At 42.2% G+C, this 25,229-nt stretch overlaps 1 long non-coding RNA gene across 1 annotated transcript in view; it reads right to left on the reverse strand.

The window, feature by feature from the left end:
• The window catches only part of LOC126987899 (uncharacterized), a 380,175-nt gene extending 355,687 nt beyond the window's left edge, over positions 1-24,488 (reverse strand). Inside the window, exons 1-2 of the long non-coding RNA XR_007741271.1 lie at positions 24,114-24,488; positions 6,610-6,712 (exon numbers count right to left, since the gene is read on the reverse strand). This is a non-coding gene — a long non-coding RNA (uncharacterized LOC126987899). The remainder of the gene's footprint in view (positions 1-6,609; positions 6,713-24,113) is intronic.
• Positions 24,489-25,229: the final 741 nt, after the last annotated feature.

Consider the following 25,229-nt stretch of genomic DNA (forward strand, 5'->3'; position numbering starts at 1 on the left):
CAACCAGCCAACCAGCCAACCGGGGATCTAACCAGTCAGCTATCCAGCGAACTAATCACCCATCCAACTAGTCAGCTCGTCAGCAAGTCATTAAAACAGCTAGTAAATCATTAAGCCTCCCATTAACCTCAACAATTGGCTAACCACCCAGCTAGCCCTGCAAACCAGTCAGATAGTCATCCAACAGGCCTACCAAGTCTACCGTTGAGAAACCTAGCGAGCAACCAAGTCAATTTGCCAACCAACCATTCCTAGCCAATACCAAATGTTACATCCATCACACTAGCCATCACCACCTTCATACTGATCATCCAACAAAATAAACTATACACAAACATATTACCATAACGACAGAACCATTGTTGTTAATATTGTTGTTTCTTACTTATACATTAAATTTATGTTAAGGACTATCTTCGTATTTTCATCACCTCATTTAATGTTCGGGTAACCAGTTTCTTAAATTATCACCCTAGACAAAACTACTGTGTCGCTCGATATAGCATCCCCACAACAAGATAACGCCATTAACACCATCAACACTATATCCAACCAACAACCCTCAGTAAGGCCTCGACCATCGCCACCACCCACCTCAACACCACCGCCGCCATCGCTCAACACCCACATCCTCGGCGCAGCCACGACCTTACCCATTCGTTTTCCTCTTTTGCCTCCAGCTCCACCTTCCTTCTGTCTCCGGTCTCTCTCCTTGAACCTCCATTTGCCCCTCCACCATGCCCCTCCACTATGCCTCTCCACCACCTGCTACTCCACCTTCCCTCCATGCCCTGTCCCTCTTATCGGCCCTCCACCTTGTCCCTCCACTACCTGATCCTCCTCCTTCCCTCCATCCTCTTCCTTCCCCAAGGGTTTATTACGCACCCCCTCACCTGCCCCCCTCTGCTACCTCACTATCTGCATTCCTTTGCTTTTTTTACCACTTAAATATTTTTGTGGCTTATAAGCGTGTAATACTTAATTAAACGGCGATCACATCCATAGACACACACGTAGGATTTTATTTTCCATTTAGTGTAAAGGTGCTTACAGTCGCGTGGATTGTGCTAACACGTAAAACACAGTTCGGCCGCCGTTCTTAACACTGTGACCTTGTCCATGAAGTGCAGAATGTGTTGCGGATATATGTAATCATTAATAGACTGTATCGTTTTCTAGAGAGGCGAAGGGTGCGAAGAGACTTGATCGAGGTTTAAAAATGGATGAAGGGCTTTAATAAGGGCGATATTAATAAGGTCCTTAGGGGAAGAGGGCCGGGTAAGACACATAGTAATGGGTTTAATTGGAAAAATGCAGACTCAACAAAGACAATGACCAGAATTGGTTTACCAACAGAGTGGTCAATAAATGGAACAGGCTTAGCAGTCATGTTGTGAGCGCTAATACGATACACATTCATAAAAAAATAGATAGATTCATGGATAGTGATGTTAGGTGAGGTTATGTTCACACTAGCTGCCTTGCATAGGCCTACCGGCGTCTTGCAGATTCATTGCTTTTTATGTTCTGATAGCGTTTTCATTTGTTGGAGTGATGTCTCTAGTTTCAAATTTTGATGTAAACCAGCCCTTCCCTTATAGGCCTTTATCACAATCTGTCTCTCTTTTTGTCCCTTCCGCATAATATGTCCAGAGTACTGCCGCTCCCTACTTACATTGTCATTTTCTGTACTTTTGTCGAATATCATAATCCATTTGCAGTTTCGATATCCCTTATATCAATTCCCAACATTAATCTCTTATTTTCCCCTTTAGAAACTTCTTAATATCCTCTCCACAGACTTGCTCGACGTGTATGTCTCTGATTCATATTTCATGGTGTGAAGAACGCGTCGAGTTTCTAAAGAGTTTCCTTGATTTCCGACAACACTCAAACCACGTCTTTTTTTAATTTCCGTTCGACTGAGGGACTTTTTTGCATTAATTGTCATATATATTATAAGTTTGTATGTTTATGAAATATTCAGAGGATTACTCTTTCAGGACTCCTAATTTTGTTAAATCTGAGGATGATTGTTTCGTGTTTCAGTTACACTATTCTTTTTCCTGTGAAAACTTCGAATATCTATTTTGTACACGCTGAAAACACTTCAGGTGGTATGGCATCACACTGTGTAACCTTCTTTTTCATTGGAACTTTCCGGTTTATGTATGGAATCAAAGAGCCAGTGTTCTGTTCTCCTGTCTCGAAGAATTCTATACAATAAAATTACCGAACACGTTTTCTAGAATGTACTGTGTCTGGAATAATGTTCGTGATTTTGAAAATAATATGTAAATAACTGACAAGCTGAAAGGACGGAATTTTTAAGGTATTTTAGGTCATCTGTTTTGCGTATAAAATTATTGAATTTTTCCAACCTTCCGTATATTCTTCTTCTTCTGAGACTTTTAGTGAGCAGCTTCTACCGTTTTTCTATGGGAACTATTTCACAGTCTTTTATTAAATCTACACTAAAGCCATCCTCCTTGTGAGCTTATTTTCATACTTTCCAGCGCTTCTGAATCTCGTTGTTTGTTACTGCCGGGTTTATGTAATACCAATACCTAATCGTTATGATGTTTATTGTTTGAGTTTTATGAACTCTTCATTATTTATCTTGCTTATTTATAAAGCTCAAAAATTACTGCCTTGGATACTGACTGCGAGTTTGGGTCTTCTGTTATGAGGGCTCGTTTAAGCTAGTAAATGAATGGCTCTTCTTTATGCTAATCTTGATTTTGCATCTAACCATTGTGGTCGCTACCAACATTTTTTTTTTTACCTTACTGAAGATTTGTACTTTTTAGGATTTTAGGAATGGCTCCCCTGTTTGTGAACACAGCCCATTACTTTTTTTCTTTCAGAGAAACTTTTTGTCAAAGAAACGTGTTCAGAATTTTCAGGAACTGGTTTTCAGCGAAATCTGCTTGGATTTCTCCGCTTTTACTTAATGAATATGCCGTGATTCCAAACTGCAGTTTCCTCAACGACTTTTTTTCAAACTTTAGCAACAAAACCGCCTACGTTCACAGGACAAGGATCAGGCTCTCTGTTCATTAGAGACTAAACATCGCAGAACTACCCTTATCGCCGCAGCTAGATGTTGGGACAGGCTTGAATTGTCTCAAAAGTTTGTATCTTTGCAGACACACACACACACACACACACACACACACACACACACACACACACACACACACACACACACACACACAAGCGCACAGGCAGAGAGTTAGCCAGACAGACCGACAGAAAGACAGACAGGAAGAGAGGGAGACAGACAGGTAGACAGGGAGACAGACAGACAGCCAGGCAGGGGGCCGTTCACCCCTCGCGCCGCTGCTCTTCCTGACACAACACAAATCTCCGAGACAGTGGAAATATTTGTTTATTTTCATCCGAACATAAATTTTTCAGAGGTCAGGGCGAGTGAGAAATTGAGTTGTTGATTCCGTTTTTTTGTTTTCCTCCGTCCCTCGCGTTTTACTTTTACGGCGCAGGTCAATTTTCTCGGGGCTTTCGATGTGTCTTGTATTATGGCGGATCCGGGCTGGGTAGAGTGAATAGAAAGAGCGCAGGAGAGATATTTAGGGGAGGAGGAGGAGGGGCTGTGCAGGGCGGGCCGGGGCAGCGAGGGGAGGATAAGGACAAGCCGGGCATTGCGTCGCTACATCACGGTCGCCAAAACAGGGAGGAGAAATCTTTATCAGTCCCACATTTACGAACATTTTTCTACTTTCTCTCTCCCTCTCTCCCTTCACCTCTATACCTCTTTCCACTTTCTCTCTCTCCCTCCATTCCCCGTTATCTTATCTATGTTTTTTTTTTTTTATATATTTTTTCTTTCTATTCATACAATCTTTATTAGTCCCACATTTACGAACATTTTTCTACTTTCTCTCTCCCTCTCTCCCTTCACCTCTATACCTCTTTCCACTTTCTCTCTCCCTCCATTCAACGTTATCTTTGTGTTTTTTTTTTATTCGTTATTCTTTCTTTCAATACATACGCAATCCTTTCTTTACTTCTCGATTTTTTTCTGATTTTCTCTGCCTCCTTCGCTTTCCTGATACCAAATTTTCTACACCATGTTTCATCTACCTCCCCCATTCTCCCGCTTGCCTCTTCCACACCCTTCATCATTCTCTATCCTACTTTGCAACCGTCTACATCCACTTTTCGCCCTTTTCCACAACCCAAAGTACCTGTCGTCCATCAGTCCATGCACCTTCGAAACCCCCAAAATACTTCACTATCTTCTATGATCCCCTTCAACTTTCAATATTTTTTCTCATTTTTCCTTAACACGCACTCACTTCCCCTGGCTGCTTTCTCCGTCCCCCATTGAGACTTTCATAGTGATGCAAACACACATTCCACGCATCCATGATTGGCTGTAGGTGTTGACAAATACCAAGGTGAACGTTCTGCTTCCTTTCTCTTATCCTACGTAGAAAGCCTGCAGGAGCGCTCCACTTTGAAGCAATGCATGGTTAAAGTTTTCATTTAACACATTTAATACAGGAAATTTAAAGGTATTTTTTGTTACAGCAAAGGAAGCAGCTCAAGGGAAAAAACAATAATAATGAGAAAAAAAAGCCCGCTAATCACTGCCCCTGTAAAAAAAAGTTTAGAAGAGTTACCAAAAGAGAGGTCAATTTTGGGAGGATAGATGTCTCGATATACTACTTACATTTTTTGGTTATTGTAAAAAATGTTAGGATAAGATTAGCAAATTCAGATGCTTGGCAGTTGGTTAGCATTTAGCAGGATAAAAATACTGATACTGGATACTACCTTCGCCTCTGTTATGAAGATGGTGGTAGTGAAGATGTTGGGGGGGATGGTGATGGTGGTGGGAGTAATCCTGATAACAGTGATATGATAACAGTGGCTGTGATGGCAGTGAAGGAGGAGGAAGAGAAGGTGCAGGTGGAGGAATATTTAGCATTTAGTTAACCTCATGTCAGTTGTGGGGTTCAATTCTGGCAACCTTACTAGTGAATGGATATCAAGATGTTAGAATCTGTGCCGAGGACGATGGCAAAAATGATTAATGGGTTAAGAAACTTGCCATACAAGGACAGCCTTAAACATTTAAATTCCAATTCTCTAGAACGGCGAATGATGTGAGGAGTCTTGATCGAAATATATAAATGGATGAAGGGCTTTAATAAGTGATATTAATAAGGTTTTGGTGGTATGTGTGACGGGTAGGACACGCAGCAATGGGTTAAAGATGGATAAATTCAGATTTAACAAAGGCATAGGCACGAATTGGTTTACCAACAGCGTGAAGAATAAGTGGGACAAGCTTGGCAGTCATGTGGGTGCCAATACGATATATTCATTCAAGAAAAGATTATATCAAATCATGGATAGTTAAGTTATATGGGATCAGGTTCACTGGATAGACCTACCGCTCTCTTGCAGACTATATTCTTATGGCCTTAAGAACGAATTTGAAGCAATGACCGATGCAAGAATTTGTCCACTTAATGAAAGAGGAAGAGGAAGAGGAGGAGAAGGGGGAAAGGAGAAGTGGAGGAAAATTACGAATGCCAATACTATGATACGATAATACCACTTTAGATATTGATGTTATGTAAACAAGCGAAAAGATGACTCGTCGCATTTCCAATATGGACTATGAGGCCACAGTGGTGGAGAGTGGCATTAGGGTGGGGCGGGAGAGACATGAGTAGTGAAGGAGTAGTAGTAGGAGAGGACAAGGTGTTATGTATAGTGCTAAGTAGTATTAGTGATATGGTTGGATGCCACATTCATTAGCGAACAGAGCTGGAGCTAATGACCTCCAATTTATGGAGCTCTCCATGATTACGTGTCGGGAAAATAAACATGGGTGGAGGTATCTTTTTGTAGTAGTAGTAGTAGTAGTAGTAGTAGCAGTAGAGTAGTTTTGGTAGTAGTAGTATTGGTAGTAGTAGTTTTGGTAGTAGTAGTTTTGGTAGTAGTAGTTTTGGTAGTAGTAGTTTTGGTAGTAGTAGTTGTGGTAGTAGTAGTTTTGGTAGTAGTAGTTGTGGTAGTTAATCATCTAAATCACATAATTTAGCATACATTAGAACCATCACTTATTCACAATCAACCTCATCAATAAAAACCGCCACATTCTCACCATCATCACCACCACAATCAAAATCATCACCCCCGCCTCTATAAGCACAGGTGGGCTGAGAGGTGTAGGTGATGACAGCTGTGCCGGTCATCACCTTCCACATTACTCTAGCAATATTAGTGTAAGTAATATCATATAAAAAAAGATTAAATATGTTCTTAGACTGAGACCAAAACAAAGGAGAAATGAGTAAGAGCAGAGGAGAGCAGAGGAGAGGAGAGAAGAGAGGAGATAACTGGAAGAGGCGAGGAAAGGAAAGAGGAGAGATGACAGAACACTAACGCCAACGCAGTCTACCTGAGGGCGGCCGGGCAGGTGTGGAACTAACGCATTTACCGACGCCAGCCACAATTGGAGGACGTAAAGTCGCGGGTCTTTCTGCCAATCGAGCTTTAGCAAGATCCTCGGCGTCGCCTCAAGCTTCGTGGCCTCTCTGATACCGACCGGCGAAACTAATGTCAGCCTCTCACCTGCTCTGTGATCTGCCTCGAGAGGTGGAGAACAACCCCGACTTTGTTAGGCTCGCCTCGCTTGATCCCCAAAAAACTGGACCTCTCTCCTTGGTGAGTTTACCTGCAAAAGGAGGAGGATCTGTAAGTTAGGTGATCTTTTACAATAAGAAGATGTGAAAGGTGCTTTTTAGAGTTACATAAAAAATAAATTATATGCCTTGCTCCTGAATCAACAGGTAAAATCATCAGGCAAAATTCTATTAAATTAGCGACTTAACAAACCGTAGAAGAGGTGAGATAAAGACTGTGATGGAGATTCTCATTTAATTTAATTTACTCTATTTTTTTTTATCAAACAAAACATTCTCTAACGCTCAAAGGAATCTTGACTCGCCACTTAGAGGAACTCCTAAACAAGACTCGAACCAAGGCTCATTCAGAGTTTACTACGTGAAGCGAGAACCAGTTAGAGCGCCAAGGAACGAGTTTAATGGCTCACAGGACTATTGCGCCTCTTGTTGGGGTCCTTCGGCTGATAAAACGCTTCTGCCCCCCCCACCCCTCCTCAAGTCCTACATTGATGTCCCCCTCTTCTTCCCCTCCCTCCTACACGTGCAGCCCATTCTCCATTCTTTTCACTGCACCTTTCCTCGTCTCCTATTTTCCTCACTGCTATGTCCCTTTTCTTCTCATCCTCCGGTCTTATATATACACTCAATGTTCCTAAGTAACCATCTCTTACTCTATCTCCCATTACTCTAGTCCTTTTTATCTCCTTCCCCTTCATTGTAGACTCCTGTTTGATGTCACCGTTAATTTACAGTCATATATTATTGTACCTGCCGTCGGTCTGTCCCATTCACATATCTCAGTTTCCTATCCCTCTGTTCTTGTCCTTCTTCATTGCACCTCTCATTAGCTGCATCTCCGCTCCCTGATTCCAATCTCTCCATCTCATTCTTTTTACTATTGTCTCATACCTCCATCCTCCACCTTTAGCCCTTCTGTGTATGTCTCCCTTCCTATTCTCTCATCCTTTCCCTCACCTAAGCCTCCCTACACATTCATCCCCCTATCCTTTCACTACCATTGTCTCGTGTTTCCATCCTCCAATTCTATCCTTTCTGTGTATCCCTCACCTTCTATTTTCTCACTTATTTCCTCACCCAAGCCTCCATACACCTTTTCCCTCACTTCCTTTCACTGTTACCCTCACCTTCCCTTACAGCCTCCCACTATTAAGAAAGCCAACCCAAGTCTTCATCTCATGTTCACTCTTCATAGTATATACCCTTTAAATTTCATTCACGACAGTTCCATTCCCCTCGATGACTTGTCTCAGCACCTCCGCTATTGTCTTTTACCGCTGAACTTACTAACCATTCAGCTCATCAACCCCCCTTCCACCTCTCCTCTTCCTCCTCCTTCTTGACAACCACCTAAGTTTCCCCTCCCTGCATCGTCACTCTGCCTCATCCTTACACTGCCCTTGTACTTAGGTTCCCCACCACACCTCCTCCTTCCACCTTCTTACATCCATACTAACGTTGCCTGATTGTCGTACTGAGCCTCTAATATTTACCACCTTCCGACCCCAAAAATGTCTCCTGGGCCCCAACAACTAGATTAATTTATATTTATCGTTAATATAGTTGATTCCTGATGTTTTCTGGGCAATAGATAGGCGTCAAAAACCGGCAAATACTATGCTCTGAGTACGATAATCTGACAACGGTGATCCACACGCACCCTTTCATCACCTGGTCTAATAGTTACACTCGGCTGATGGACAGTATAAACATGAAAAAAAGTATCCCATCCTACTCATGCTTCCCTCATACCTGGCCTATCTGATCGTGTAAGACTGTAAGTGATTCTCAAGCCAGTTTTCTTCCTTGATATTAAACTAAAAAATAAAGCAGAAGGTTCGTGCTGTTGCTGCTGGTACTCGCTATACGATCTGCTGCAAAGTCGACACGATTTTTTTCTTGCCCCGCTTCTTGGGGTGTTTGTCGTGACTATAAACAGTAGAACAAGCGCCAAAAGAAGATCCGGTATGTGCGAAAACTTAATGTAGAGTCACGAAGAAGAGTGTTTAGTGTTGACTGTATTCTGTGGGCGGGACAAACATCTTTTTTGTGGGGTTAAGAAGGTGACGGGGCCTTGAAGGTACTCCAGGACACACGCCCCTTTAGCCCCACGTGAAGATCGGGCCAGTGCTTCTTGCTGTGATAAATATAATCAGCGGGGCCGGACTGATATCATTCAAATTATTACCGTCAAATCGGCCGATAGGCGTCACCTGACCCTGATGAAGCCCCCGGACTCACCTGTCTACTGGCTTTGCTCATAATAGTGCAAGCTTTTCCCCCAATTATGCTTCCACCTTATTACCTATTGCCTGTCACCCGGAGCTACCTGCCTATTACCTGTGTTTCCTGTTTACGCACACGACAGAGAGGACGATGCAGGTGGAGAGAAAAAAAATCAACACTCGCGTAAATGGGACCCTTCAGGACACTCAGCACAGCATCCAGCACTCAGCATCGAGGCTATGACTGTTGCTGCTGCTGAAGTTGATTGGCTCGCCTTTGACATAACGCGACTCAACCCTGTGCTTAACAAACTTATCACGTCCCCAAATCTGGATTAAGTTTTTTGGGTAGTATGTGTGTGTGTGTGTGTGTGTGTGTGTGTGTGTGTGTGTGTGTGTGTGTGTGTGTGTGTGTGTGTGTATGACATATGCTACCAAAATCCAGTTTTCTCTGCACAAATACAAGCTTGTGTTTTTGTACTCTATTTTTGGAGCCAGTCTATATACTGATCCAGAAATATAAAAAAATACACATTCTCTGATAGCAGTGCGCTCCAAACTGAATTTATACTTTTTTTATGCACAATTGATGCTATAGGTCTAGTTTTTATGCACAATTAATGCTATAGGTCTAGTTTTTATGCACAATTAATGCTATAGGTCTAGTTTTTATGCACAATTAATGCTATAGGTCTAGTTTTATGCACAATTAATGCTATAGGTCTAGTTTTTATGCACAATTAATGCTATAGGTCTAGTTTTTTATGCACAATTAATGCTATAGGTCTAGTTTTATGCACAATTAATGCTATAGGTCTAGTTTTTATGCACAATTAATGCTATAGGTCTAGTTTTATGCACAATTAATGCTATAGGTCTAGTTTTTATGCACAATTAATGCTATAGGTCTAGTTTTTATGCACAATTAATGCTATAGGTCTAGTTTTTATGCACAATTAATGCTATAGGTCTAGTTTTTATGCACAATTAATGCTATAGGTCTAGTTTTATGCACAATTAATGCTATGGGTCTAGTTTTTATGCACAATTAATGCTATAGGTCTAGTTTTTTATGCACAATTAATGCTATAGGTCTAGTTTTTATGCACAATTAATGCTATAGGTCTAGTTTTCCCCATTATTTGTTTAAAGGGAAACCACAGCACAAACAGCAACGCCACCACCGCAGCCACAACAAGCATTATCCATATCGCCACCGTCACCACACCACCGCCACCACACCACCGCCACCACACCACCGCCACCATTGCCAACGTCCCGACCACGCCCACCACTATCACCACCACCACCATTACTATAATTATACCCTCACCATCGAGGCCACAATCGCTAGAGTTCTGACCACCAACTCCACCATCACAGCCATTAAGCAACATTCCCCTCACAACCCTACCATCACTACTAGGATCACCACCACCACGACCCCATTAAAAAACCCTGACAATTCCTGGTGGTGTCTCTCTGTCTGTCGGGCCCCATCACCCACGTGGCCCGGCCTTCAGACACGTATACACACACACACACACACACACACACACACACACACACACACACACACACACACACACACACACACACACACACACACACACAAGCATTCGTGGAAGTGTGACACAGTCGTTATGTATTGACTCAAAGGAAGAAGGCAAGCAAATAGTTCCAAAAATTGCAATATATTTTTTCTTCTGTTTTTTTCTTCTATCCGCCTGCCTCTCTCTCTCTCTCTCTCTCTCTTAAACGGGGTTATATAATTGTTAAAATAAGAAAAAAACGCCTCTAACATCACACACACACACACACACACACACACACACACACACACACACACACACACACGCTCACATTTATGCACACAAAAATAGTGCACACATCTGCCCCGCCCGCCAGACGTACATATGTAAGCAGGCGGAGTTACACAAGCAATATTAATCCAAACACACTTAGGCACACATATCACACAAGCACACCCACACGCACACACTCCCTCTTTATATAACCCGTGGAGGATGCATATATATTTCTTCTCTCTCTCTCTCTCTCTCTCTCTCCTATTCTATCACCAAATATGTAAAGAACACTGAAAATGAAAACACAAAAATCTAAATTTCTAACGGATAAGCACACACACACACACACACACACACACACACACACACACACACACACACAAACACACACACACACACACACACACACACACACACACACACACACACACACACACACACACACACACACACACACTCAGCTGTGGCTATGTGGTTAGCGGCCCTGCGCCGCGTCCAAGAAGACGTGGTTTCGAGTCCTGCCCGCCGCCTCAGCAATGATTTATCAGTCACCATCGAGTGGCGATTCTCTCTAAAGAGAGTCTCATCAAGATGAGCTCCGGGGATCAGCATGAGTCAAGCAAGATGGCGCCACTATAAACACTTGCTTGCGTCATAACGGGCTGGGACCGACCATCAGGCCCCACCAAGAAAGCCTATCGGCGCCATAGGCCGAAACGTAAAACACACACACACACACACACACACACACACACACACACACACACACACACACACACACACACTTGTGCTACAAACATTAACAAACACAAACACAATGAAAACCTAAACGCAGACATAAAAACACCCACACGGACACCACCATGAAATCGTCCCATTCTAATTAACCTTCGTATTTCCCGCACAGGTATGAGAAAGGCCGCGAAAGTACCTGCGGCTCTTTTTATTATTTCGGTTGACTCCGCAGAATAACCATTAGGAGGCGTCCCGCGGTCAGCAAAGCGGCCCAACAAATGTACATCGACGGTGGACTATCCAATCCTCTTCCCTGCACAACAATGGGGTTCAAGAGGGCGTTTGTGGACTCGTAGGGTGAATGGCTACGTGGAGGAGGCGGGAGAGGAGTTAACAGACTACGAGAAGGAAGAGAAAGAAGAGAGAAGGTGAGGAGGAAGAGAAAGAGGAAGAGCACGCTACATTGTTTCATTTGTAATACTAAATAAGCGTGAAACGTTCAGAGTCACACCGCTTACACGCTAATCTTCGCCGCTTATGGAGTGGTTTAAGTGATGGTGAAGGTAGGAGATAAAGATGGTGTTGTAATTGTGGTGGTAGTAGTTAAAATAGTAATGATTTTTTCTGAAAGTAGTAGTAGTAGTAGTAGTAGTAGTAGTAGTAGTAGTCGTAGCAAAACTATAATTAGCTGAGCTCGTCATTCAACTCCAAGTACCCGTAAATAGCATCTCATTAGCTGTAAGTGTATTACGAGGAGGTTCAAATCTCCCACATTTTCAACGCTGTATCTATTTGACAAAACCTATGACTGAGTGATGACCTGCCTGGCTTGATGGACACCGAATTCACACAGCAGTATTAGCGGTCAAACACTCAATGATCTGCTTCTTTGCCTTCCTACCCCACAACTCACACCTCTTCTACCGATCAGACCCCACGGGAAGGGCAGACAGCTAGTGGCCCGTGATCCTCCTTCCCGCCCTGCCCCGGTTACGTTCAGCAGGCTCATGTTCGTATATAAATAGACACGAAATATGTATGTAATGGTTGAGCTATTTATGACGGCTATAAACTCGAGTGTCGCACTTTCTCCCTCCTCCATCACGCCTCCCAATACACGCAGAAAGAAAAATTTAAATAAGAATATAATAAAATGCAGATAATGGATAATCTATGTATGAATGTCAGAAACTTACATGTCACTTCCTTTCTTTACCCCTCCCTCTTTACATCCTTCTTCCTCCTCTCCTTCCTTCCTCCTCCTCCTCCTCTTCATTCTTCGCGGAACCGGCCGTCGCAAACAAAGGGCTGAATATATAATCTGATGCACTTTAGACAGCTCAGATATTTGGGGAATGTCAACCCATCGTCGGAAGGAGCCTCTACCCGGATCCGGTGCCTGACTGTTCAAACGGCTTAACCTTGACGATCCGTCCGCTGGATAATTATTGCTGTCTGGAGAAAATCTACCATTGAATAATTTTTACTTAGGCATTAAGCTGTGTATATATTCGTTAAATTACTTATTTTTATCTTATTTTCGGTATTTGTCGCCAATAATAATAATAATAATAATAATAATAATAATAATAATAATAATAATAATAATAAGTGATGATGATGATGATGATGAGGAGGAGGAGGAGGAGGATTACTGTTATCATTATTCTTGGTATCATTGATGGTATTTATGACATCATTACAACTATTACCATTATCATTTATCTTATCATTACTAATGTATTTTGTCATCACAATCATCAGTTATAGTTAAATAGCATTACTATTCTTAATGTTGAATGTTAACCAGCACCGGAATCGAACCAATGTGTTGGCGTCGCAGTCTGCCTCGTAGTAGTAGTAGTAGTAGTAGTAGTAGTAGTAGTAGTAGTAGTAGTGCTAACAAGTAATACTGGGAATTCCATGTGTTAGCATCTATGCATCATTTGGCGTGTCCGCGCCGCGCACACACACATACACACATTCACATGCACATACACACACACGTACACATACACATACGCACACGCACACACACACACACACACACACACACACACACACACATCATTGATCTAACTAGTATTGGATCGGTCGTAAGAAAGTGTTTACATTCATTAACTATTTAAGTTTTGTCCCGCCACCAACACAACCCGCCAGCACCTTTTAACCAACGCTCCACCACAACCAAACTCCACCGCGGCCATACTCCCTCCCTCTCCACTCCTGCGGCATCTTCCTCCACCATCCCAAGGACCACTCTCTACCAATCACCATTACCACTACCACCACCACCTCCATCACTACCACCACCATCACTCGTGAGCTTATTCATGCCCTTACGCGCGTATTTCTTTTTCATTAGAGTTATTTTGACGTCTCAATGCGGCGGTGGCCCCCTGCGGCGTCTTGGAGCCACTCTCAGACGGGGTTTCGGCGGGGCTCCTGCTGTTTCTGCGTCCAGGTTAGCTACGGGGCGGGGCGGGGCGGAGAAAGGTAGTGCAGGCAAGGGTGGGGCGATTGGGGAGGAAGGGGGGAAGAATGGGGAAGAAGGGAGGAAGAAGGGGGGGAGGTAGTGGCTTGAGGAAGATATGGAGGTGGTGGAGCGGGGGTTATAAAGATCGAGGAGGAGGAACAGAAGGAGGAGAAGTAATAGAAAGTAAGGATGTAGGATAGGAGAACAGGAATGTGAAGATTGGGTGAAGGGAGGACGACGGAGAGGGCGATAACAGAAGTAATAGAAAGTAAGGATGTAGGGATAACAAAACAGGGATGCAGAGTTAGGGTGAAGGGAGGATGAGCGAAAAGGCGATAAAGGAGGAATGGAAGGAGGGAACAGAAGACAGAGAAAGTAAGGATGCAGGATAAGAAAACAGGAACGCAGAGATAGAATGAAGGGAGGAGGAGGGAGAAGGCGATAAGAAAGAAAGGAATGTAGGGGAATAAAGAGTAGTGAGGAATGAGCTGGAGGAGGAGGAGGAGGAGGAGAAAGAAGAGGAGGAGGAGAAGGAGAAAGAAGAGGAAGAGGAAAAGGAGGAGGTAGAAGAGGAAGAGTGTGTCAGGGAGCCAGGGTCGATTAAGAAAGTTTAGAATAGGCGAGGAAAAATAAAAGGAAGTATAAAGAGATAAGGACAGGAGAAAGGAGCAGAAAAAGAGAGAACAAGGGAAGGATATGAAATTAATAGAAAAGATGTGCAGGGAGAAAGGGAGAGGAGAAAGAAGAGGAGGACTGAAGAGGAAGAAAGAAGACTGGTGATGTGAGGTAGGTAGTCGGGAACAGGGATGGGGAAGGGAGGAGGAGGAGGAGGAGGAAAGAAAGGAATCAGGGTGGTGGGGGTAGGCAGAGAGAGAGGGGCATGGAGGTAAAAGTCTAATAATTAACTCCCTTCCTCTGCACCGTGATAAACGTTACATATCAGTGGGAGGTCATCGATTACACCCGGATTGCCACCTGCGTGTGCGGCAGTGTTCAGGCAAGGGGGCCATCCAGACGCCATTTTAAGGGAATTCTATTCATGCGCAGCCTCTCATCGGCCCCACACCGCCTCGGGTCGCCACCGAGAGGATGTTTAATGATCTATAAATTGTGGAGGCAAAGCGCGGACCTCCCACAAGGGTCGCTCATTAATATGAATTTGTCCAACGAAAAATTTACGAGTCCCCCGTTTCACTCTCGGGCTATTCTCCGTTTTCTCTGACACGTTATGGCCCTGCCCGCCACGACCAGGGCCGCCAAGCACTGGAAACACGCACCTGCAGGCTCAGTACCCAAGGCTGGCTTCCCCGTGCCCTCCCTGGAGTCCGCGTATGGCTGCTGGTGCGGGGCCTGCTGTTAAAGTTTTATTAAGATAGTAAATGTTTGAAAGCGTAATCTCTGACGCAGCGAGAGCCACGAGATAAGGAAAAAAAATATTATGGACACAGGAATTCCTGCCGCAGTTATTCTTTACTGCTGAGGACACGAAACGGCCAGATGGGTGCTCCCCGTCCCTCCTCCCTTTTCTCCCCCTACCTCCTTCACTGCTTACCTCCCTCCATACTCTCTTTACTTTCTCCCCCCAAACAGACCCCTCAAGGTCTTTGCTTGGAAGGAGCAAGATTTTGAAAATTACATTAAAATGCACATCACTGTCTAATCTTTCACGTACGTTGGATCTCTTCCCCTTAACGTGGGTACATTTATTAATTTTCATGTAAGCAATCACCGTTACTGAGGCTTTCACCGCCACCTGCACCACCACCACCACCACCACCATAATTACCCGTGCCACAACACCGATCTTTTGAAGTAGAAATTGTTTTTATATGCTTTACGATGCTTCAGAACAAGTGACATTTGCAAGTTAACACTTAAGTGGGTATCTCACTGGGGTTGCGAACAGTTAGCGAAAGCAGCGAACAGGCCTTTTCGGACATCCGAATAAACAGGACAAACCACATCCCACATTTTTTTTTTTTTTATCTCCATTAATGCGGAAGATGGTGGGAGATACTTAGCAGATCAAAGGCGGAAGACGGCGATCGGCTGTTTGGCGGGAGGAACAAAAAAATTATCCCGCGGGACTGTGGGCGGCAAATTGGAGGCGGACAAACTGACACAGACGGACAGACGGACGCTGATAAGGAGCCAGGAAAAGGAGGTAGATTTAGAGGGAAGACTTGCCGACAGATTAACAGAGGACCCCCTGCTGCGTCGGTACCTGTTAACTTCCCCCGCACTCCGTTTTCTCCACTCCTCCTTGACCCTTCCCTCCTCCTCCTCTTCCTGACACCCTCCACTTCATCTTCCATAATGTGCCACGTTCGTAAATGAGAGGAAAAGGTCGGAGGAGAGGAAGGAGCGAGGAAGAGATGGAGAAGGGGTAGAGAAGGGCATAGAAGAGTTATGGGAAAATAGACATAAGGATGGAGTGACCGTCAAAGAAAGTTAATAAGAGAAAAATGTAAATTCGTAGAACGTTGTATTGACAAATATAAACAGTTACTTATTTATGGATAAGGGAAAATTTGGATATAAACTCTTGAAAGACATGTTTGACGAATGAATCATGAAGTGAAAGAAATATCTAAGTTTCTATTCGGTCAGGACAAGGTCAAGGACGAAGAGATGCCCTTGTACTGATGAGAGAACAGACTTGCCACTGATATAATTATGAAGAAGAAGGAGGAGGAGGAAGAATAGGAGAATAAAGGGAAGGAGGAGGAGGGCTGACAAATAAAATACACTAATGAGAGAACAGACTTGTCACTGATATGTACGAGTTCTAGAAATTAATAGAGAAACAAGAAAAAAATGAGGCAAAAAGGTAGAAAACAAATCACGATAAGGAGACGTGTCAAAAGTAGTTTTCACAATTCTCAACTGAACTGAATTAAGTCTCTCGGTTCAGTATTGTTAGTAGTGTTTGTGTTCTCCGTAAACCCCACAACAGGTACAGGACTGGACGAATACTGGTTGCGTTGTCGACATTGACATTTCCCACGAAAGAAAACGTTTGGCTCATATCAGTCTTTTTCCTTGATCTGTTTTCCCAATGAAGGACAAAAAAGATGTAAAAAAAAAAAAAAACTACCTGGAAACTAATGCCTCTTTTTTTTTAACCCACACAACGATTACTATATTTTAGAACTACTCCCAAAAACATAATAATAATAATAATAATAATAATAATAATAATAATAATAATAATAATAATAATGAAGAAAATAATAATCCAAATAGTAAGAACAAGAACTGTTGGCAATTTAATGCTTCAGATATTCCTCACTTTCAATATTTGTCTATTATTATTATTATTATTATTATTATTATTATTATTATTATTATTATTATTATTATTATACCTCGCATTTTGTTTTGTTTTTTACATTTAAAACATCACCCAATGAGAATGTATCATATTATACAATGGCGTTATGACAGCCTTTGGTAGACATAATTTAAATATGGATTCAAAATTAAAATACTTATTTGCTAAGATTCTTTTTCGCATTTATTATTGTTATCCTTAAAATTATTTATGTTGGCGCTCTAAAATGTTCGTAGCGTCAAGAAAGAAAACGTTAAGGGTAGACTATACAAGATAAATACAACCTGGGTAACTTGTATAGTCTTTTAAATATCAAGGCACAGAGTTAATGATTGTGTGTTGTTTGATTAGAAGGCGTAGGGCAAGGCAGTGAGAAGATCTGGAGTAGGGATTGAGAGGAAAACAACAGCGTAAATCTCGTGTAAATATGTACATTACGGCAGTCGTGTGAGGGTCGATCGTCAGTACCATGGAGGCAGTACCAATGGAAAGCAGAGAGTTGGAATGAAGGAAAAGCCTACTGCACTTCCCTCCCCACCTCGGCGAAGGGCGTGGAGAAGAGGGAGAATACACCACCTGCACGCCGCCGCTCTCCAAAAACCCCTCCAGCCGAACAGCTTATTGGTCTCGTTTTCTCTTCCCCCTCCCACCCTGACACACAACACCTAGGAGTGAAAATTAATTGCTACATTAAAAGTAACACATAACTAAATTATTTTCGCATAACGAGGGATGATACGAAGGAAAGAAAAGATCAGTAAAACATGTTAGTCTATCATCCAAAATACATAACCCAGAGAAAACGTAAAATTAAGGGGAAACAAACTTCACTGGAGTTCTGACACGGTTGCCCTCGAGTAAACAAAGTTGGTGCATATATTATTAATTCGGGTCAGTCTCGAGAATGGATGGGAGACAGAATATGAGGGACAGGGGGCGGGGGGCGGGTTCCACATGTGGATGCCCATTTATTGACCAGCCCGAAAGGCAGGATAAACAGCTGTGTGAGCTGCACACCAACTGCCCGTGACGTATTGTTGGTTTCTTACTTAAATTTTGCCCATTGCATAAACTGTCTCTTCCAGAAATCATCCCTTGTATTTTGTTAATTGCATGACCGAATATTAATTTGTCCCTTACATGAGTTATGCCTCAATTTTCGTCCCGTTCATTAATCTTCTCCTCAACGTAACAATCTATATTACTTTACATACCACCACGGGTCACTGACGTGGATGAGATCATTCTATCCGTTTTTTTTTCTTCTTCTTTTTTTTTTTTTTTTTACTGCGGAGTTCATCAACAGCTGCTTACGCCTCAGCCTTCCCCAGCCTCGCCCAGGCACGCGTCCAGGCCGGGTATGCATATATCTACTTCGTCACAGTCGTTGCATCGCGAGCAAAGCACGTCAAGAAAAGGGCAACAATGACTGAGTCAGACTAATGACCCGCGGACTCCTCAGCGGCGTGTGACCAATATTCCTGGGGACGAAAAATACAGAAATCACATGAAGTGAGAGGCAGTCACGTAAAGGACGAGGTGGTAGTGGTGGTGGTGCCGTTCGGTAGAAAGGTATTGAATCGTGAATAACAAAGATAATAATAAAGAGGGTGTTTAGATACCTTGCCAAATAAAGACAAGTTCCTTCCATGCAATTATCTTTACTGATGTTGGTAACTAGTGCAATACACGATTTAATGTCTGCCAGTGATTTAGGTTCTCAAATATGCCTTTCATTACGTTCATTTGTACTGGGAGAAGTCATAACGAGTACATACACCGCAGGCCCTCCAGGGGCCACAACACAGGCTCCGTCTCGATCTTGATAGGCACATGCTTCCCCGTGTACGTGCGAATTGTTAGCTTATCAAACTTTATAGACACCTGTCCATTTTTCTCACCATAAAGTGGTGAATCAATGTCCAGGACAGCGTGTTTTGGCGAACGGTCTATCGTATTGAAGGCATATTACTGCAGAGACAAATTTGCACAAATACGATTATCTGCAGAAAGGAAAGACTAACCCTCGATTTTGATGACTAGTTCTAAGGCGTTGTGTAGGTGTTGATTTTCACTTTTCTGTGCTGTTATGGATGAGTCTTATTCACCCAGATAAGACTCGCCCATAATGCTGATGGTGTTAAGGTCCAAAACAAAGTGTATTTTATCCTTTTCATTAGTTCTTTTGTTATGAATGAGTTGTATTCACCCCAGGTAAGACTCATCCATAATTCCAAGGGCGTTAGTCTTCCTATACTGACGATACAACTTTAATAACAACCTTTCCTTTTTTTTCCCCGGTGGGTATGACTTTATCAACAGCCTTATCTTCTTTCTTAATCCTGAGAGTCGGCTTTTCGTTCTTCAGAGTTACAGTAAAGTCTGTGTCCCACCCCGTCAGTTAAGACAGGGTCAGCATCCCACCCCGTCAGTTAAGTCAGGGTCAGCATCCCACCCCGTCAGTTAAGACAGGGTCAGCATCCCACCCCGTCAGTTAAGTCAGGGTCAGTATCCCACCCCGACACTAAGTCAGGGGGTCAGCATCCCAGCCTAACAGTTCATTGCGGGTCAGCAAGTTTGCTTTGCTCTGGCTATGTCTTTTATCGAGCTTGGCTGTCGTGATGAAGGTTCTTGAAAGTTTGTGCTGTGTCCTCAGGTAAGACTCGCCCTTAATTTTCACGTATTTTCCAATTTTTTTTTATTATTATTGTTATTATTATTGCCATTATTGCTGTTGCTATTAATGTATATATTTATTATTATTATTATTATTATTATTATTATTATTATTATTATTATTATTATTATTATTATTATTATTATTATTATTATTGTTGCTATTAATGTATATATCTATTATTATTGTTGTTGTTGTTGTTGTTGTTATTATCATCATCATTATCATTATTATTATTATTAATATTATTATTATTGTTATTATTAACTGTTACTGTTAATATAATATCTAGTATTATTATCATTACTATAATTACTATTATAATTGTTACAAATTTCGTCGCGCCGCCAGCCACAAGACGCAGTTCATCCCAGCTTTTCTCGCCGCCACACGACACTCGCCACACACCACAGCTCAAGCAGACGCCGAATATGGCCCAAGAGGCTTACTGACGCCCAAGCCGATATTTTACGTGAATAATGATGACCTGAAAGTGTCCAAGCGCTGAACAACTTGTTATTTATGTTACGCTTGCATCGAATAACAATACTACTGCTCCTCCCGATACTCAATGATGGGTATTATTTTGAAATCATTGATTCTGACCTGAAAAAGATGCTCGTATACTGTTAACAGTGTGTGTGTGTGTGTGTGTGTGTGTGTGTGTGTGTGTGTGTGTGTGTGTCATTCACTGGTCTGATCCCATGCTGGACTCGAATGCTTGGAACTCCAGTGACGAATCTTTGAGAACGAGTACGAGTCGACACACACACACACACACACACACACACACACACACACACACACACACACACACACACACACACACAAATACATCTATTCAGTCTTCACAGTCAATGTACTGAATGTATAAACAAAACACCTTCATGCCTGCGTGTAGTTTTCAAACCACTAACAGCTACTGGCCGCAGGGGAAGACTTTTCTTTTCACTGTATTTTCCAACAGTAAACATTAACATCAGATAGATGCTATAAAAAAAATAGTGGTGTTGGTCTGCTGTTTCACGTGCTATATACTTGTGTGGAAGGACACACAAATGATAGCTCGTAACTATGTTAAGCAGGCATCATGCCGGCCAGGACGTGCTCGCGGCCGGCCGCCGCTGCTGCTGCGCTGCTCCTGTCTCGTGTCTCGTGTCTCGACTAATGAGGTTCATAATTACGTGAACGGAAAAATATAATTCATCCCAGGAACTGCAGCGGAGGCATGTGTCTGTGTCTTCCTTGGGGTCTGTTCGGCTGCAAGTGATTTTTTTATTTAATATTGGGTCCACTGCATTATCAAGTGATTCATGCATACACATACATATACCATATCATACGGTAGTATACTACAATATGGTCAAGAAAAGGTTGGGGGCATACACCACAGCTGCGCGTGGCCTCACTGATCATCTCCGTCACATTAGCCCCTGAGACAGTGGCGAGCAATAACGCAGGTCCAGTATGAGTTCAGGGTTACAATAGTTTCCTTCGCCAGGCGTTCCCAGGTTTCCCCAAGTATCCATTTATCGACCAGTCCGAAACGGAGGATGAACAGCTGGGTGGACTCTGCACCAGCCGCCCGGGCCGGGATTCAAACCCAAGACCATTATTTCGTAGCTGAGCGTGCTAACAACATCACTACGGAGGAAATGCCATATTACATTATACGCCGTAATAAATTACTGCATATTAGTAATAAATACTGCTACACCACCACACCACCACGTACCATGCACCACTGACCACCACCACGCCCACACATACATACATGCTACACTTTTTCTTAGTTTGTCACCGAGTGTTCTCGTCGAAGCCACTACAAAATGCATTGACAATTCCTGTAAAACCTCTCAATCGAAACATCTGTGAACAAAACTCCCGTCCAGTAATAAGATATTTCAATTTAATCTACAGAATGAGTAGAATGTCAACACTGCTTTGGGCTTAACGACCGTAAATATTTGTGACGGTCCTCGGCTCACCTGGCGGCGGCGTCACTTTACAGGCGACCTTTACACCTGAGCGTCTATCCTCCCTTATAGGTGATCGTGTGTAAAGGAAGGCGGGGCGGCGGCTACAACGAACACTTGCCGTGATTTACGTACTATAATGCCTTGCTCGACTGTGTCTGTCTCTGTTCTGTTTGTGTCTTGCGTTCGTCTGTGTCGAGGAGAAAAAATGAAGGCCAGGAGAATCTATCCACGCAACTTGCAATTTTCGTTCCGGATATATTTTCATTATCATCATAATCATTAATAATATTACTATTACGATTAATATTACTACTTTTACTATAATCAGTAGTAGTAGTAGTAGTAGCAGTAGCAGTGGTAGTAGTAGCAGTAGTAGTAGTAGTAGTACATAAGGAGTTTGCAAGAGGCCGGTTGGCCTATACAAGGCAGCTCCTGTACACTCAACCCCACCTTACCTCACTACCCATGACTTTATCCAACCTTTTCTTGAATGTATCTATGGTATTGGCACCCACAACATGGCTGCCAAGCCTGTTCCATTCATCCACCACTATTGGTAAACCAATTCTTGCCTATGTCTTTGTTGAATCTGAATTTATCTAACTTAAAACCATTGCTACGTGTCCTACTTGGTTCTTTTACAACCAAAACCCTATTGACATCCCCTTAATTGAAGCCCTTCATACATTTGTAGACTTCGATCAGGTCTCCTCGCAACCTTCGCCTTTCTAGAGTGTAGATTTAAATGTTTCAGTCTGTCTTCATAAGGCAAGTTTCTCACCCCCTGAATCATCTTTGTCATCCTCCTCTGTACAGATTCTAACATCTTGATATCCATTCTATAGTAGGGGGACCAGAACTGAACTGCACACTTCGTTGTGTCTCAGATATATCGGGGTGACTTTTTATTATAAATCATAGTATTTATTCTCTTCTGGCTTCACCTATTACACTGTTTAGTAATAATAGGGGAGCGAGCGTGGCTTATTCCTTTCAAGTATAGCATTTCGTACATTTCTTTAGAACTATCTTTCGCGAAGTCCTTTGCTCAACAACTGTCTAATGATGGTTTTAGGAGAAATGAGTGCGCACACTGCACGCACACGCTTTCATACGCACACGAAATAATGAAACCGTATGAACATGCTACCTTCGGTTCATTATTATTATATATACATGCTTCAGATAGCAGAGTTTTACGACTGATGAACAGAATAACAAGATACATATTCAGAATGAAATGATCAGCGATCTTTGAGTCTTAAAAATATTCAGAGAAATCTTCAAACAAAATAGTTGGTCGCTTGAAAGGGACAATGAAACGAGAATTGCCCGGAGATGGGAGAGGATACCAAACAGCATTAAGCAAAGGACGATGGACAGATGCGGTGAAGACTCTGGAGCGGGACGTAGTAACTGAGCCCTGTAACCTCGGGAGAACAAATTATACAGAACATAACGTAACGAAGGAAGAAGCTGACCGACGGACAGGAGGAAGTCATCTCTTAATGGGAGCCGAAGCAAGTACTAATTGTATTTATTAGTATTACTATTAAAGTTTGCATCATTATTACAACTATTATTGTAGCATTGTTGTAAATGATTCACTATCATTATCATTATTGTTATTGTTGTTATTATTATTATTATTATTATTATTATTATTATTATTATTATTATTATTATTATTATTATTATTATTATTATTATTATTATTATTATTATTATTATTAGGCAGACAAAGGTGCCAACGCATTGGCTCGATTCCGATGCTGGGTGACATTCAACTTGTCTTGTTCTTGACTTAATAATTTATTATTATCAATTATTTTATGATTATTGTTTTTTTTAATATTATTATTACTAATACTTCTATCACTACTACAACTGTTGATATTGATACTACAACTTTGACAATAGTTTATCGTTTTTTCTCTGCAGATAAGTGATTATTATTACCGTTATTTTAATTACCATTATTGTCACTATTAATAGTAGTATCATAATCATCATCATCAGTAGTAGTAGTAGTAGTAGTAGTAGTAGTAGTAGTAGTAGTACTACTACTACTACTACTACTATAACTAAACTAGCACACAAGGCTTAACAACGCGCGTCCTCAATAAGCCCCATTAATTAGGAGGCCATTATGAATGTCATGCAGTCTTTATTTTAGCAACACAACAAACTTTAATTTACCGCCAGACGCTGCTCGCGTACTCGCTGCAACGAATACTCCCACACACACACCACGCAAATACAAAAAAAAATCCTTGCTTGATTTTTTATTTCTTGGTGAATTAAATTCCAGTGCTTTTCTCATGTAGATATTTCGCTTGGCAGCACTCTGGACCCTGCACTGCTGCCTTTTCAACTCCTCATTCGAACCATTTCAAACCACACACATCCAGGCGCATTACTTCATCTGGCAACATATTTTCATCACACAATCGACACTCAACTTATACTGCCTTCTCATATTACATTCACTCTTTCCAATAACACATTTCTAATTAGCTATTGCATCCAGATGATGCGATATGACAATATTATATTTTCAACACCTCAAGAAAGAAATTTAACACTTTTTTGTGCAAAAAAAAAAAAAAAAAAAATCAACGCATTTTTTCTATTTATTTTCCATACTTTGAAATATTTTACCACACTATATTAAACCACATTTACTCTACAAGCATAATAAAACCCATCATATACTTCAATTTTCAAGCACTTTACACTTAAAAAAATATATCACATCCCTCATAGACACCATTCCCAACGGCGACACCTTCTTGACGCTAATCACCAGGTAGAACAAGGGGGAAGAAGGGAAAGGTCACAATGGAGCTATCGCGAGGCTGTCTAGCATAACAGTGGGCGCCGCGGGAGGTTCGGGGCGGCATGCAAGGGGCGGTGATGCCTCCTTTGTCCCGCGTCAAGTCGGTCCGCAAAACACAGCCGACCACCGCACCGCAAAGGGAGTGACTGGTCCCCACTTTCATTCATGACTCACATTTGAGGGACATAATTCAAGGGCCTTTCTCACACGCCTTCGTCCATTTCCAGTTCCTTTGATGCCACCTTGTACCCACGTTCACAGGTGACTGAGTGGGCTAAGAGGCGTGTTTGTGATCTTTCTATCAGCGAAAACGACAACAGAAGCTAACTAAATATGGAGTTATCTTCAAAGTGCTTCGATTCCCTACTTTTCACTCAAGAATCACAGCTTTTTAACAACCACGGCACGTAAATTCCCGGGGCAGTGGCATCGGGGCACAGTCTTTTTTCAAGCCTTCAACAGCATTTACATTTTTC

This window comes from Eriocheir sinensis, chromosome 67, assembly GCF_024679095.1.
Source record: "Eriocheir sinensis breed Jianghai 21 chromosome 67, ASM2467909v1, whole genome shotgun sequence".
Classification (NCBI taxonomy): Eukaryota; Metazoa; Arthropoda; class Malacostraca; order Decapoda; family Varunidae; genus Eriocheir; species Eriocheir sinensis.